This window comes from Lithobates pipiens, unplaced genomic scaffold (assembly GCF_037356315.1).
Source record: "Lithobates pipiens isolate NorthernLeopardFrog02 unplaced genomic scaffold, aLitPip1_a1.2 Scaffold_25, whole genome shotgun sequence".
Taxonomy (NCBI): Eukaryota; Metazoa; Chordata; class Amphibia; order Anura; family Ranidae; genus Lithobates; species Lithobates pipiens.
The window spans coordinates 148,590,866-148,607,521 of record NW_027507787.1 but is presented as its reverse complement, the minus strand read 5'-3'; the positions used below and the strand labels follow the sequence as shown (position 1 = coordinate 148,607,521).

The window sequence follows — 16,656 nt, the reverse complement described above, 5'->3', positions numbered from 1 at the left end:
TAGGGGGCGGTCCCTCTGGTAATAACCCCTCAGCCTGCTTCCTGCAGCTCAGTTTTTTTCTGCCTAGTGAAGAATGGCCTAGGCTCCCTGCGGGACCATCGGTCCTGGAAATTTTCTGGATTTTTGCCTTTTGCGCAAGATTTTAAGATCCTGTGATCTGCTATCAACAGCCGGCTGGGTGACAGGTTGGATAACCTAGATCCTTGTAGTCTCCCCAGCCTGGCCATCGAGCATGTGCAGACTCTAGCTACGCTCTGGGTCGGCCACGCCATGCCCCTCAGGCTCCAGGGGAGGCCGGTGAGCGCAAAGCTTCGGGTCACACATATGACCGGACTACCGATGTCTGTCACAGTGTACCGTGGTCAGCAGCCACCCCGTACTGCTCGGGAGTGGGTCCATGATGGGATGTACCCAGCTCGTCCAGATGGTAAGTACAGCTCTTCCTGCCTCGGCGGGATTGAGCAGCTGGGCATTCCCTGGGAGGTCGATTAGGGGGTCCCTCTGTTCTCTCCCCCCTGTCCCTATCCCCCCATGGGGGATGCTGCATGGCTGGGCTGCTGAGCGGTGTGTGTACCTGAGCCAGGGTTCCTTTGGGGGGCTCTGACCTTAGTTGGGGGCTGCGCTGGGTGTCTGGAGGCTCTGCATGTGCTGTCACCATAGCGCTGTTCTGCCACCATTATCTCTGTTCATTCACTGTGTACAGTCGCCCATTTTCTGTGTGTCTCGGTGGAAAGCATGGTCTGGGGCCATTTTCCCAAAGTATGACGGACATTTTCCCTGTGGTTGTCCCTTATACAGGGTGGCCATTTTGTTGTAGCTCAGCGTGGTTTTTATCCGCAGTGCTGGTCCGTTTTGCTCAGGACACCTGGGAGCTGATACTGGAAGCAAACACCTGTAACAGAACGGCACAGCACTTGGTCGGGGTGGTGAGTCCTGCGGTGGGGGTCCAGAGCTCCCTGCAATTGCAACCGGCTCATCTGCACACAGTGCAGTGCCTTTGGATGCTTTGTCGGCGGTCCTTGAAACCTTGGTTGCCAGGGTGGAGGTGGTGTGCGGTCACAAAGTTTGGAAAAAGCAGCCCCTGCACCCACCCCCCACCATCTTCAGGGGAGAGCTCTGACGCAGACTTGGGCCCCGCAGCAACGGTCGACCCCTGCTCTGTGTCAGATGATGCTGACCAGGACCGATCGGACAGTGAGGATGATTCCCCCGTCTGGGTCCACGCAAGACAAAGCGCTAGTTGGGGCACTCATCACAGCTGATGCCCTGAAAATTCAGGATACAGCAGGATCCTCTGCTGAATTAGTGGTCCCTTGTGGGTCCCGTAAGCCAGCCCATACACCTAAGGTGTTTCTGTATCTGACTTATTTCAATAAGTTCATAAACAAGGAATGGAGAAGCCCATAGCAGACCTTCTCGGTCCCCAAAACAATGGCGGTGCGATACTCCTTTTGAGGAGAGCCTTCTTAAAAAATGGTCGGCTCCCCTGGGCGTGGACCCCCCAATATCCAGGTTAAATAAAGTAACCACGATCCCGGTAGAGGGGATTCCTACATTTAAGGACCCTACCGACAGGAAGGCCGAGGCAGTGGCTCGTTCCTTGTTTACGGTTTGGGGTCAGCAATACGACCAGTACTGGCCACAGCACTAGTGTCATACACTGAATGGGCAAAACTTTTGCACCATGAATTTGAGAAGCAGCAGGCTACTCCTGTCTGCATGGCACTAGCAGACCAGTTAGTGCATGGCCTTAAGTTCGTTTGTGACGTGGCCCTGGATACGCTTCCTTTGTTCTCCAGGGCCTCAGAATCAGCAGTGGTGCTGTGGCACCTGATTTGGCTAAAATGCTGGTCTGGGGACCAGGCATCTAAAAAAGCCTTGACGGATCTACCCTTCCTTGGTGAGCGGCTATTTGGAACCTTGTTGGATGACATTATTAAGAATGTCACAGTTGGGAAGAGCACCTTGCTCCCACAGGCCAGGAAGAGTAAGGAGGCACGCCGTAGGCAAGGGCCCTCATTTTCCGCTCAAAAGAGACTTCTGCCGTTGTTGCGACAAGGCAAGATCACAATCGTGGGTTACCTAGATGATCTCCTCCTGAGAAGCAGCTTCCATCACATAATTAGAGGATGTGGCGATCGCCATGCAAACCCTTGTTGAGCCTAAAGAAGTCGGTGCTTGTGCCGACTCAGCGCCTGGAGTACCTAAGCTTACTGCTGGACTCTGTCTGAAGGGAGAAACACTCTCGCTTCCAAACTGCAGACTCTCAGAGCCACAGTGAAGCTGTTAATGAACCGCAGGTGGTTGTCACTGCGCTTCTGCATGCCAGTCCTGGACCTCATGGTGGCCTCCTTCGAGGCGATACTGTACGCCCAGTTTCACACCAGAGTCTTTCAAAAGGAGATATTGACAAAACAGGACAAATCTCTGTTATCTCTGGATCGGCAGATTCAGGTGAGCCAGTCAGTCAGGGACTCCCTGCTCTGGTGGCTGAGATCCCCAGCACTTCGGTTTGGGAAGTCCTTACTACCTCTACATTGTACAGTGATTACAACAGACGCCAGCCTTACCGACTGGAGTGGAGTACTGGGGAGTACAGTCGACCTAGGGCCTCTGGTTGGGGGAGGGGTCCAAGTTGCTGATAAATGTGCTCGAGCTCCAAGCGATCAGGCTATGCCTCTCCACATGGTCGATGAGACTAAGAGGGCGTCTGATCGGGATCCAGTCAGACAACGCCAGGGCGGTGGCATACGTCAACCATCAAGGAAGAACAAGAAGCTTGGCTGCAGCACGGGAGGTCGCTCACATCCTTCGGTGGACAGAGCGACATGTGACGGCCATTTACATCCTGGGAGTAGAAAACTGGCAGGTGGACTATCTAAGTCGCCAGATGCTGGACCCAGGAGAATTGTCGTATCCGGAGGTGTTCAGGCTTCTGTGTCTGCGATGGGGCACACCAGACGTGGATCTCCTGGCCTCTCAACTCAATGGGAAGGTGCTGAGGTTCCTATGCAGGACAAGAAATCCTTGGGCGGACGCATCAGGCCCGTTGGTGGCTCCATGGGATCAGTACCAACTGATCTACGCCTTTCCTCCACTAAACCTGTTACCATGTCTGCTCTGCAGAGTGGAGGCCGAGGGGATTACGTGATACCGATTGCCCCAGATTGGCCTCCGCGTCCCTGGTACGCCGACCTAGTACACCTGGTTGCGGACATTCCCTGGCAGCTAACGATGCGAGAAGACCTTCTGTCTCAAGGTCTGATTCTCCATCCTGCTTTACCATCTCTGGTTTTAACATGGCTATTGAGAGCCAGGTGATAAGAACCGAGGCCTGTCTGACTCTGTGATTTCAACTATGTTGAGTGCATAGAAATCTTCTTTTCGAAAGATATACCATCATACATGGAAGGCTTATATCTCCATGTGTGAGGAGATGGGGTGGCATCCGTGCACCTATTCCATTTCCAGGATCCTGCTGTTCCTACAGCAAGGAGTAGACCAGAAACTGGCTTTAAGTACCATTAAGGGACAGATATCAGCTTTGGCTGTTTTTTTCCCAGCGACCCCTGGCGTCTCACTCTCTAGTGAGCACCTTTGTACAAGGAGTCCGGCATGTAGTCCCTCCAATGAGTCCACCCTTGCCCCCGCAGGATCTGAACCTGGTGGTATCGGCGCTTAAGAAACCACCGTTTGAGAACATCAGGGAAATTCCCTCGTTGACTCTTTCTCAGAAAGCGGTCTTCCTAGTGGCCATTACATTGGTGGCTTTGTCTTGCAAGTCGCCCTATCTGGTTATCCACAGGGATAAGGTGGTGGTACGTCCACAGCTTTCTTTTCTACCGAAGATGGTTTTGGCTTTTCACCTCAATTAAGGCATTGTGTTACCATCTCTGTGTCCTAAACTGACACATCCTAAGGAGGTGGCCCTCCATTCCCTAGACGTGGTCCGGGCTCTAAGGGTATATCTGTCTGCCACAGCTCCCTTCCGTAAGTCAGACTCTCTGTTAATTTCATTAGCTGGTCCGTAAAAAGGGATGGCGGTCTTGTCAGCCACCATTTCCAGGTGGATCAGACAGATTGTGGTCCAGGATTACGCCTTGAAGGGGCAGGTGCCCCCCTTTCCTGTCACTGCCCATTCCACCAGGGCAATTGGGACCTCTTGGGCTTTTCGACATCAAGCGTCAGTCGCTGAAGTGTGTAAGGCGGCGACTTGGTTGTCCGTTCAAACCTTTACAAAGTTCTACAAAGTGGATTTAAGCGTATCGTCTGATGCCTGCTTTGGCCGCAAAGTTTTGCAGACATTCGTGTAATGTTGCAATTTTATACTCTTTCTTCTGTTAAGAAAAAAAAAGTTACCTTTTGAATATTAATGTACCTTGCTGCATTTGTTGACTGCAAGTTCAGGTGGTGACTCCCCTGTTCGGAAGCACCGCTGGTTTTGGGTGAAGTTATGTTGCTGTTCCCACCCCTCGTTATGACACTGCTTGGGGATGTCCCTACGGTCAAGATTACTGGAGCTGTGTCCGTCAATGAATGAAAGAGAAATAGGATTTTTGTAGTCACCGTAAAATCCTTTTCTCTGAAGTTCATTGACTGACATAGCACCCTCCTATTGGTTTACGTTATACTGCTTGTTGACGTACTGAGCTGCAGGAAGCAGGCTGAGGGGTTATTACCAGAGGGATTGCCCCCTGGGTGGAACTGTAATGTTGTGTTGTTTTTCACATATATTACATGTTCTGCCTAGTCCTCTCCTGAATGTGGCGCAATAACCCTACAGTCAAGATTACTGGAGCTGTGTCAGTCAGTGAACTTCAGAGAAAAGGATTTTACGGTGAGGACAAAAAACAGGATTTTTTATAACAGCTTACCTGTAAAATCCTTTGACACAGAGCCATAGTACTTACTATGTGGGTTATAGGGCCACTGATAGGTGATGGACACTGGCATGCCCTAAGGCAAGAAGTGTACTCCCTATATATATATATATATATATATATATATATATATATATATATATATATATATATATATATATATATATATATATATATATATATATATATATATATATATATATATATATATATATAACCCCTCCTACTACTGGGAGTCCTCAGTTTTGTAGCCAAGCAATACAAGTGTATACCAAGAAGGGAGGGACCTCTGTGTCCCCTGATGTACATCAAAGAAAAGGATTTTACTGGTAAGCTGTTATAAAAAAAATCCTGCTTTCTTTTTTTACATCAGGGGACACAGAGCGCTTGTACTTACTATATGGGATGTCAAATGGCAACTGAAGGGAGGGAGACCCAACAAAAAAAAGGAGTCCAGAGGACTCATACTGCAGCCTGCAGAACACTGCGCCCAAAGGGAATATCCTCATGACCTTTAGCATTGATCTGATAAAATCTGGTAAACGTATGAAGAGCAAGTTGCAGCCTTACAGATCTGAGCCATAGATGCCTGATGATGCACCACCCAAGAGGCACTAATCGGCCTGGTTGGGTGTGCTTTCACATGAAAAGGAGGAATTTTCTTCTTTAAGACGCAAGCTCTGATCGCTCTTACTACATCAAGGGAAGGTAGTGCCTTTTCTTCCCTAGATAGAGGCTCTGGGCAGAAAGGAAGAACAATATGTTGGTTTAAATGAAAACCTGTTTGGTAGGAGTTCAGGATGAGGATGTAAAACCACCTTATCCCTATACATGATCAAATGTGGCTCTTTACAAGCTAGAGCTGCTAGTTCCGATACTCTTCTAGCAGAAGAAATGGCAACCAGAAAGGCTTTTAGTCAAAAGAACCAAGGGAATTTCCCATAAAGGTTCAAATGGCCAAATGTAAATCCCAAAGATTTAGAGGCCCCTTGATGGGGGGATTAATCCGTGTTACCCCCTGAAGAAAGCTACGCACCAGAGAGTGGGAAGCAAGAGGCCGTTGAAAAAAATACTGACAAGGCTGAGATCTGGCCCTTGATAGTACTCAAGTCCAACTTAATTTCTAATTCCATTTGCAGGAAATCAAGGATCCTACCTATGACATTTCCTGGGGTGCCAACCCCTGGATCCACACCAAGAAACATATGCTTTCCAGACTCTATAGTAAATGATTCTTGAAGCCGGATTCCTGGTATTAATCAAGGTAGACGCTCCCGAATGAGACAACCCAAGATCCTTTAGAATGGGTCTCAATAGCCAAACCGTTAAATTTAGCACCTGTAAGATAGGATGGAATACCAGACCTTATGCGAGAAGGTCTGGCCATAATGGCAGAGTCCAAGGGACTCCTACCGCCATCTTTGTGATCTCAGCAAACCAAGATCTACTGGGCCACCAGAATTACCTCCTTTCGTTCCTGCTTGATCCTGCGAAGATGGCGTGGAAGTAGCAGAACTGGAGGAAACTCGTAGATCAGTGAAAACTGATCCCATGGGAAGACTAATGCGTCTGTTCCGCATGCTAGTGGATCCCTTGTTCTCGACACAAAGTTGCTGACTTTGTTGTTTAATCTGGACGTGAACAGGTCCACGTCCGGAATACCCCATTTCTGACATATCACTAGGAAGATATCGGGGTGAAGAGACAATTCCCCTGGAAATAATTGTTGGCGACTCAAGTAGTCCGCATGCCAATTCTCTATTCCTGGAATGAATATTGCTGACAGGCAAGGAATGTTGTGTTCTGCCCAAGCTATAACATGATTCACCTCTTTTTGGGCTGCATGGCTTCTCGTGCACACATTTTTGGAACCACTGTCATTTATACAGCAATCAGTGCTATACAAATGCACTGATTCCTGTGTAAATGACACTGGCAGTGAAGGAGTTGAGTGTGTCCTAGGGGCATGTTACTAACTGTGGGGGGCTGGGCTGTGTGTTAGTGCTGATCTCTTCTCCAATCGCAGAGATCAGTGTCACTTGTTGCTAGGCAGAACGGGGGAGATGCTGTTTACATCGGCATCTCCCCGCGAGACAATCGCAGGTATCCCCGCGGCGATCGAGTCTGCGGGACCCGTGACTGGACTCACGGGGGTCCCGACCGGCGCGCATGCGATGGCAGGGCGGCAATTACAAATGTACGTGTACCTGTACGCCAATTTGCCTGCTCGTGCCATTCTGCCAATGTAAATCGACGTGCGCCGGTTGGGAAGTGGTTAAGGACGATTTTTCTAGGTTGAGTATCCAACCTAGAGATTCCAGGTAGTTTACAGCTGTGCCCAGACTCTGGTTTAGACCAGAGACTGAATGATCTTTTAAAAGTAGATCATCTAAATAGGCTAGCGTCGTTACGCCTTGAGCCCTTAATTTTGGAGAACACGTGGTGCTGTGGATATACCGAATGGCAGGGCCACAAACTGAAAATGATGATTTTCAATTTCGAAGCGCAGAAATTTCTGGTGAGCGGGAAATATTGGCACGTGGAGATATGCATCTTTTGATATTGATAGAAGACAGGATGCAAATAAACGATCGGATTGACTCCATGCAAAAGGATCGGATGTTTAAGTGCCGATACGGATCTTTGAGATCTAGAATGGGTCTTACCTCTCCGTTTGGTTTTGGAACCGTGAAAAGGTTTGAATAAAAACCTGTGCCCTGTTCCACTAAAGGAACCTCTAATAGCACCGACTGGGATAATAGATTATCCAGAGCTAGAAAGAAAGACTTCTTTTTCTCTGGATCCTTGGGAACATTTGACCTTAGAGAACGAGGAGACGGAAACTCTGCGAACTCTAGTTTGTAACCTAGAGAAACTGCAGAAGCCACCCATCTGTCTTGACATTGTTCCTGCCAGATCTTTGAGAATCACAGGAGCCTTCCCCCCAACTGAGCGAGCGGGGGCACCCCTTCGTAAGGAGGCTTTAGCATTCTGCTTTGTGGGCTTTCTGCCCCAAGATCTCTTGTGACCCTGGTGCTGCCCTTGGGGTCTTCCCCTTGAACCTTACTATGGAGAGCATCAATCTTCTTTGACAAATTAAAGATGGTAGAAGAAAAAATAAATAAATAAACTCTTGTGTGATATATACAGGGACTGAAGTGTCTAGTGCAGCTGCAACAACAGTTTCCGCTGACGGCTCAATCTAACCAGCCCCATCATTCTCAGAGGAGGATGGCATTCTATTGGAAATGAATTTCATTTGTTGTGAAACCATTGACCCTTTAGAACCCTTAGAGTAGTTCCTGGTCCCTTTACCACTCATAGCCTGAAGCACAAAGCAGAGCCACTACCTGAAAAATAATTTACACTGTTAGGTTATAGTCCAGCGCTATTAATACCTAGCCTGGTAAAGTATAATGTATCACCAAACCTGAATCCAGCCAACCTCCTGCTCATGTGTCCCTTCACAGCCAGCAGCAGCTCTACCCACAGTGCTTTAACAACTTCCTCCACGTGTGGCCGGCGTCAAGGTGTCTTCCCACGCGAGCGGCGGACTCAGGCGCCTTGTGAAACAGCTGACATGGCCGCTGTCTTTTTTTAAATTTTTTTAAGAAATGCTTTTGGCATACAAGTCACCCGAAGCGGGGGAAAAAAAACACATTGGGGGCGCAGGAGGAGAACCGAACCCCCACTTTCTTACTGGAGGATCTGCTTGTAGCTAGAGCAGAGGAGAAATGGAGGCCTCTGATACAGCGCTGTTTCCAGCATCAGGCGGTGAGTGCTCAATACAGCCTCCAGTGGTGACACATGAGCATGACAATATTATAACTTAAAAGGAGAAATTCTTAAGAAAATCTCCACTTAAAGCGGGATTCCACCCTAAAGTGGAACCTCCGCTGATCGGATCCCTCCCCCCCTCTGGTGTCACAATTGACACCTTTCAGGGGGGAGGGGGGGTGGAGATACCTGTCAAAGACCGGTATTTACACCCACTTCCGGGCATAGACTCCCGTGGGAGTCTACGCCATTTCCTGCCCTGCCGCGCTGTCTGCTGGGACACACACGGGTCCCAGTGACAGCGCGGAGATTTCCTATTGTGCGGCGCGACAAGCGCATGCGCAGTAGGGAACCGGGAAGTGAAGCCGATTCGCTTCACTTCCTGATTCCCTCACCTAGAATGGTGGCGGCAGCAGCCGAGGGCCGAGCGATCGATCGGCCTCTGCTGCCGGCATCGCTGGAACCCGGGACAGGTGAGTGTCCATTTATTAAAAGTCAGCAGCTGTAGTATTTATAGCTGCTGGCTTTTAATATTTTTTTTTTTTTGGTGGAATCCCTCTTTAACTTTCCTCGCTGCAGAGTTAGCTGAGATAAACCCAATCTTCACCCTTCACGGTGGGCTCTGAAACCTTCAGGAACAGGGGAACCTAGGGGTTACCTACAATCCTGGACCTGCACCAGCACCCCGCCAGTAAAAACTTAATGACCTTAATACCAAAAAGTACTGGATCCCAGGGTCCAGCTCTCTAAAAAGAGAAGCATTTGCAAGCAAAACCTTGTTTCTGTGGACACAAGGCCCAGGTACCATTCCTTTAGCCCATGAAAGGACATCTGAATGGACCTGGTCACCATGTCTAGCCTCAGCAAGGATTGCTTCCAGTGGAGCTCAGCACAGCACATCTTTACTCGTGAACAACACCTTAGACACTGGCGAAAAAACTGAGGACTCCCAGTAGTAGGAGGGGTTATATAGGGAGTACACTTCTTGCCTTAGGTGATGGACACTGGTACACCCTATCAGTGGCCCTATAACCCACATAGTAAGTACAATGACTCTGTGTCCCCTGATGTAAGAAAAGAAATCCTATTTTTAAATGCGGACCTCAGCCACTCCAGAGATGTGTGAACCTTCTCTTATCTTTACAACTATGTCCCTTGCAAGTCCGATTCTGAAGTGGAAATTTTGCCCTGGTAGACAGCTATACTTTAACTACTGATTAGTAAATTAACAAACAATACCCCACCTCTAACAGTATAAAAATAAGCATCTTTATGGGGAGAGCACATTTGCTGGGGTTCTTTCTATAAGTGGGGGTAATTATTTAAGTGGGAGCACTTCTGCGATTGCACAAAGCAAAAGTATACAGGTAAATACTTTGAACATCACCACGCAGGTGACCATGTTTACACCTTCAGCTCTCCTTACACTCAACATGCGCTCTCTACCCCACTCCTGACACTTGAGTCCTCTTTCCTTAAACTGTTTCCTTCACCCCTCTTCTCCAATCTACAACTTATATATTTCACCCTCAATTCTGTCCTCTCCTTATTACTGCACTCACCAACTCTTGTCAATTCAAAATCCACACAGTAATAAAACCTCCAGGACATATTACCTCCCTCAAACTTCTGCTTCTCCTAACCTTTAGGGATATGTCCCCAAACCCTGGTCCTCCACCACTTAATGGTACCCAACAAAACCCATTACTCTCCACCCTCTGGCTTTGTGAAGTAGAGGAATGGTCACTAAATTGTGTGGATGGTGGCTGCTGCCAGGCTCCCCTTCTCGTCCGCCCCTTGGAATGCCCGCTCTGTGTGTAAAAAAACAAAAAAAAATACTCACTTCTCTCCATGACCTTTTTATTGCTAACTCCTTTAATCTTCTTGCCAGTATTGAAACCTGGCTTCATGAATCTGACGCTACTTCTCCTTCTGCCTTCTCCCATGGTGGCCCTCTCTGGACTCTCCCCCAGACCCAATGGACGGAAGGGAGGGGGAGTGGGAATCCTCCTGGCCCACATAGCACCTTTCAGGTACTTCACCCACCTCCCTCTCTATCACTCTCCTCATTTGAGGCACACTGCATTTGTCTTTTCTTTCGAGTTTCTCTAAGGGTAGCTGTAATCCACCGGCCCCCCTGGACCCGTATTCAGCCTTTCTTGATGACTTCTCTCTTCTGAAATCCCCACAATCATTGTCGGTGACTTCAACATCCCTATTAATACCAACAATCCAAGCTACTTCCAAAGTTCTCAGTCTAACCTCTTCCTTTGACAATGTATACCAGCTTCTACTCACTCTGACGGGAACATCCTTTCTTTTTTAACTTTTTAATCATTTCAAAAGAATAAGACAACAAAAAACCGAATAGGAGAAAAAAAAAAAACAACAACCAAGAGAACAGAAAAACATTTTTCCATGGTAGTACACACAATCAACTATAATAACAAAACAGCATTCTATGCATTAAGGTGAAAAATTTTCTTTGGTGCTGCAGCCCCAGCCCCTGTTTTACTTGACCCCAAACTCTCCCCGGCCAGGAACAAGCACACCAGCTGTAGCTGGTATCTCATGACCTGAATGGTATTAGTGCAGCCATTGGCTCCTGCTGCTATCAATCAAATCCAATGAGGCTGGGCCTAGTACTGCATTCTGTGTGAATGCATGTTGGTCTCAGGAGCGTGCCTGCACGGGTTTCCACCAAGGAGAGCACTTCTCCAACGTGTACACTCGCTGAGGGGAGGAGCCACCAGCACCACTGAAGGACCCAAGAAGAGGAGGACCGGTGCCACTTCAAACCTCTCCCCAATTCTGTGGCATGACCAAAAAATATGTAGTAGCACCCCTCACTCCTCGTGACATCACCATCTATTAGAGGTATCTGGGAAATATCTATGAAGAAGGGCCGGGGGTTTGGTACCATTGAGACAAAATCTTAAAATTTGTTTCCTGTACTTTCCAACAGACTGAAGATTCAAAAATAAAATGTATCATATTATGTTCTTCAGAGAAAGCTCTATCCAAGTCAAACTCCCATTTTTGAAAAAAATGACAGCTGCAACTCCTCCTGAAGGGCTACCAGCAGAACGGGAACATAATTGACCTTTTCTTCTCCCACCTACGCATGCCGTGCAAACATTCCAGCTATCCTTTGCCTCTCTGACCACTACCTTATTAGTTTCACTCTCTCCCTCTCTTTTCCTCCAACTGCCCAACAGTTACGCATAGAAACCCATCTCAACCTTCCCCTTCTCTACTCTGCTACTGGCCACCTCTATGACAAAATCGTAGCCACTTCTGTCTACAACACTTCACTTTCATCCTCCCTAGGCAAGCTTGCACAAACCCCCCTCCAACTGCCCAACAGTTACGCATAGAAACCCATCTCAACCTTCCTCTTCTCTACTCTGCTACTGGCCACCTCTATGACAAAATCGTAGCCACTTCTGTCTACAACACTTCACTTTCATCCTCCCTAGGCAAGCTTGCACAAACCCCCCCCCCCCCCCCCCCCCCCCCCACAATATACATACAGAATCGGGCCACTACCCCTACAACCTTGGCAGACAGATGTCACTAGAAATCTGAAAAAAACATAACTGTGCTATTGAGAGCCTGTGGCATAAGACCAAGCCTCAGAAAGACTTCAATATAATGTGCCCACCAAAAATACAATTCCTCACTGCCAAGCAGAGCTATTTTCTCACTCTCATTAACAACTTATCATCCCATCTCCATAAACTCTTCTCTACTTTGTCCAGAACCCATTAACTCACTGCCCAGGAGATTGCTAATCACTTCAAACATAAGTCTGATGCAATTAATGAGGAGTTTACCATTGTACAGATGCCTTCTCCATCTAACACCCTATGTCCACAAGTACAATCATTACTGCATTTAACCCCGCCACTATAGATGAGGTTGCTAAACTTTTCTCCAACGTCCACCTGCCCCCCAACCAATCTTGACAACCTATGCACCATCTTCTTTCTCCCCCTTTTTATCCAAACTCCTTGAATATCTGGTTTACAACCGACTGAGCGACCACCTCGCCAAGAATACCCACCTTGATGCCCTTCAGTCTGGATTCCGCCTTTAACACCCCACAGAAACTTCTCTCCTAAAACTCACAAACGATCTGCTAACAGCTAAATCCAATGGACACTATTCTGTACTCTTACTCTTAGACCAGGGGTCTCAAACTGGTGGCCCTCCAGCTGTTGTGGAACTACAAGTCCCATCATGCCTCTGCCTGTGGGAGTCATGCTTGTAAATGTCGGTCTTCCAATGCATCATGGGACTTGTAGTTTTGCAAGAAAAAGACAACTTCTCCTGCGCTCTGGTGTCCCGGTGTCCCGGAAAGTGTGATACCGACAGTTTAAGATGGTAGTGTCAAGGTCTTGCAGCCCTCCTTAGAATATTGGGTATTCAAATATCGCACCAAACATCAACACATCCAGATCTGATGTCCAGTAGATTGATGAATACCCCAACGTAAACGGCTGTCGCGTTTTGGGGGAGAACCCCTTTCTTCAGAGCCAAAACAAGCTGGCTGTCGATGTTTGGTGCAATGGATCTATTTGTATTGATCATGCCTTTTATCAATACTCGTCTGTGAGTAGCCATTTTGCTATTTGTTCTGTTCTGAATAAAGCTTTTTTATGGTAATGCACTAGGTCAGTGTGCCTTCTTTTCTTGTTTTCTTTCTTGACTTGTAGTTTTGCAACAGCTGGAGGGCTGCCAGATTGAGACCCCTGTCTTAGACCTTTCTGCTACCTTTGATACAGTGGACCACTCCCTCATAAATCTCCACGCCTTTGTATTCTTCGCTGGTTCTTGCCCTATTTACCCAACTGCACCTTCAGTGTCACAACTCTACTTCCTCCTCTCCTCTCCCTTTCTCTGTCAGGATCAGCCAAGGTTCTGTCATTGGACCTCTTATTCTCAATCTACACCTCATCCCTGGGTAAGGTAAGTGTCTGCTACCGCTCTGTCAATCCCTCCACTGTCTTCCGCTCACTCAACAAATTAAATTCTAAATTCTAACAACTTCTTACAAAGCCATCTACAACTGGGCCCCCAGCTACATCACTAACCTTGTCTCAAAATACCAACCTTCTCATCCCTCCCAAGACCTCCTGCTCTCTAGTTCCCTCATCACATCATCCCATGCTCGCCTCCAAGACTTTTTCTGAGCCTCTCTTATCATATGGAACTCTCTACCCCCAATCTGTCCCACTATCTCCTACTCTACTTGCTTTCAGACAACCCCTGAAAACCCTTCTCTTCAGAGAAGCCTATCCTGCCCCCCACCTAACAGCTGTACTTTTAACTTTCACCATCCGTTCATCCCACAGTTATTACCTTTTGTATCACTTAACCCCCCTCCTAGATTGTAAGCTCTAATGAGCAGGGCCCTCTGATTCCTCCTGTATTGTAACTGCACTGTCTGCCCTCATGTTGTAAAGTGCTGCACAAACTGTTGGTGCTATATAAATCCTGTATATTGTGAGTGTGAACTCGGCCTGAGGGGACAAGCCTGCTTACCCACCTGCTATATAGGAAGACTCATGGGCCACTTTCAGGAAGATCAGCACCTCCAGCAATAGTAGCAGAACTTTTACCTCATAGAAATGTAAATAACAGTGTTTAATTCTAGTCATACGTTTGTGAAGATTTTTTGGGTGGATTGTTTGTTTAGTTATATCCTTTTTACTAAGATTGATTTTTAAGGTTTGGCTGCCACTTTGGTCCGGTCTTGTGATCGATGTATTGTCATAACTTCTGGCTGTGGAGAGTGGTGTGTGTCGTGTGAGCGGTGATTTGTCATCTCTGCCTTGCCTTGAAGCACGTTGTGGGGCTAATGAATTTCCGGCCAGTCTTTTCCGGCTTATCCAGTATTTATAGCATACTCATGCTTGTTCGCCATGCTCTTGATGATGAGTGTAATTCTTTTCAATAAAGAGGTGGTTTTAAGATTATCAGACATATTGCACTATGGCACTGTTTACATTTCCCTGAGGTAAAAGCTGAGGGTTCTGATCTCTCTGAAAGTGGCCCATGAGTCTCCCATATCATAGCAGCCTTTATTGATGGATGGTGCCTGGGAACCAGCTGAAGCCTAAACATTTTATCTGGCTATTGATTGCAACCATGCTGATTTAGACCTCTCTATAATTTGAGGGTCTACTGCCTCCGGTAAGCAGGCTTTCCCCCTCACAGTTGTGTCGAGTGCACATACACATTTATCTAACAGAAGCTGATGTGGGGATCCTACGTTATGAACATAGATTTTATATTTGGACTTTAATGAATTTATTTCTGTCTTTTTAGTGCTGCACTCCATTTATACGTTGTTATGGTTAGTAATCCGCTTATTGATGCTGGCTGCTTGTAAATTCATTGATTCTATCCAAGCGCAGATAGACTCTATTGCCAAAAGTATTGGAACGCCTGCCTTTACACACACATGAACTTTAATGACATCCCAATCTTAGTCCATAGGGTTCAATGATAAGTTGGCCCACCCTTTGCAGCTATAACAGCTTTAACGCAAAGGCTGTCCACAAGGTTTAGGAGTGTGTCTATGGGAATGTTTGACCATTCTTCCAGAAGCGCATTTGTGAGGTCAGGCACTGGCATGGATGAGATGGCCTGGCTCACAGTCTCCGCTCTAATTCAAGTATAAGTGTACACATGCCTTTGAGATGAATTAGAGGGAAGATGGCAAGCCAGGCCTTCTCATCCACATCAGTGCCTAACATCACAAATGCTCTTCTGGAAGAATGGTCAAACATTCCCATAGACACTCCTAAACCTTGTGGACAGGCTTCCCAGATGATTTTAAGCTCCTATAGCTGCAGAGGGTGGGCCAACTCAATACTTAACCTTACAGACTAAGACTGGGGTGCCATTAAAGTTCATGTAAAGTCAGGTGTCCCAATACTTTTGGTAATATAGTATATTTCCTTGAAAGGTACAATCCTGCTCAAGGTCTTCTCACTCAGGCAGCTCTTGCCTACCCCAATCGGCATAAGAAGTACTGGCTTTCTGTGGGGATATCATCTACTTTTCTTTAAAATGTAAAAGGATTAAAAAACCCGTAAATGGCTGGCTTCAAAACAGCAGACTAAGCTTCCTGAGCAGGGCAAAATGCATTAGGGTGAAGTGGGTGATGGTTGTCCAGAATTGAAACCAAAGTGCCATAAAAGGCTGTCTTTCACTGGACTTTTATGATGGCGTAGTTTTCAGTTCTCATACCATTTACATGAAACAAAGCTGCACTACCCATAGCTCTTTTGATGAAACATATGATTTACTTAAAGGGTTTGTTAACCCATCCATCTAAAATTATGCCAGCCCCTCTATTAGAGGCTGGCATAGCACTCTGTCAGTTTTGTTTAGGAAGGATTTGAACCTCTTGTTTTATTTTTAGTAGAAGTTTGGTAGGGCTGGACTATTAAAAATGTAATCCTGACTCTTATGTATATAAAGGAGGTTAATCCGTGGTGAAAGTATGGAGGACCTGGTTATGGTCCAAGGCTGCTGCTATTCAGATCATAGTGGATGAATCGTTTCAGATGATCTATTCTCCAGTGTGGGGCTAGTACAAATGGTCATCATAGCTTGGAGATTTACTTAAGAGACAAGTTTACCTTTTTACACTCATTGTTCCAGCATCTGCAATTTTTACCCCCTCACTCTGTGACAGCAGGTGTGGGAGATGATCCCTGCCTGCTGTCAATTTGAAAAATGCTCCTGCGTAGGAATAGTTCTTAATGAACTACAAGGGCACTGGTGAGCTGGAGCATTGCACCTGTGATCTGCTGATCACTGGGGCAATACTTTCAGGCTCCTTAGAAGAAGAAAAAATTAACTTTTTTTTTATCTGCAAAAAGAATGTGAATCCCCCCCCCCCCCCCCCCAAAAAGTGGAACTTATCCTTTTATGATAAGGAACATCAAATACAGCCAATATATTCAGAGAAAAGACCTTCCCT

At 46.9% G+C, this 16,656-nt stretch overlaps 1 protein-coding gene across 8 annotated transcripts in view; it reads right to left on the bottom strand.

Moving 5' to 3' along the window:
• The window catches only part of AFAP1L2 (actin filament associated protein 1 like 2), a 216,822-nt gene that overhangs the window by 1,662 nt on the left and 198,504 nt on the right, over positions 1 to 16,656 (bottom strand). The gene's annotated exons all lie outside the window — the stretch shown is intronic.